Below are 377 nucleotides of genomic sequence, written 5' to 3' on the forward strand. Positions count from 1 at the left end.
GTGCCGGTCCTCGATGATGGGATCGAAGAGGTCCTTGAACACGTCGTAGGACTCTTCGTCGCCCGCCACGCAGCCCACGGTCATGATGTACGGGTGGCCTGGGGGGGGCACGGGACGGGACAGTGACGTCACCGCCAGGCCCGAGCGAGCCGCCGCGGACCCTGCGGCTGCGCGGGCGGGGGATGCCGGGACCCAGGCCCCGAGGGGGGCGCGCGTACCCGGGTTGTCCACGCCGGTCTGGATGACGTCGTCCAGCGTGAAGCCACTCGGCGTGCACTTGGCGCGCAGCTCGGCGTACAGCTCGGGGGTCAGCACCTTGGCCATGTGGTTGTTGTGGCCGCTCAGGTCTGGGAGCTCGTCCTCCGCCGGGAAGCGCA

General features: G+C 70.8%; 1 pseudogene; it reads right to left on the reverse strand.

Moving 5' to 3' along the window:
* Positions 1-3: 3 nt before the first annotated feature.
* On the reverse strand, positions 4-371 carry LOC110594900 (annotated as a pseudogene).
* Between the last annotated feature and the right edge of the window lie 6 nt (positions 372-377).

Source organism: Carlito syrichta, unplaced genomic scaffold (genome assembly GCF_000164805.1).
Source record: "Carlito syrichta isolate Samal-C Ts95f unplaced genomic scaffold, Tarsius_syrichta-2.0.1 Scaffold158256, whole genome shotgun sequence".
NCBI classification, from domain to species: domain Eukaryota; kingdom Metazoa; phylum Chordata; class Mammalia; order Primates; family Tarsiidae; genus Carlito; species Carlito syrichta.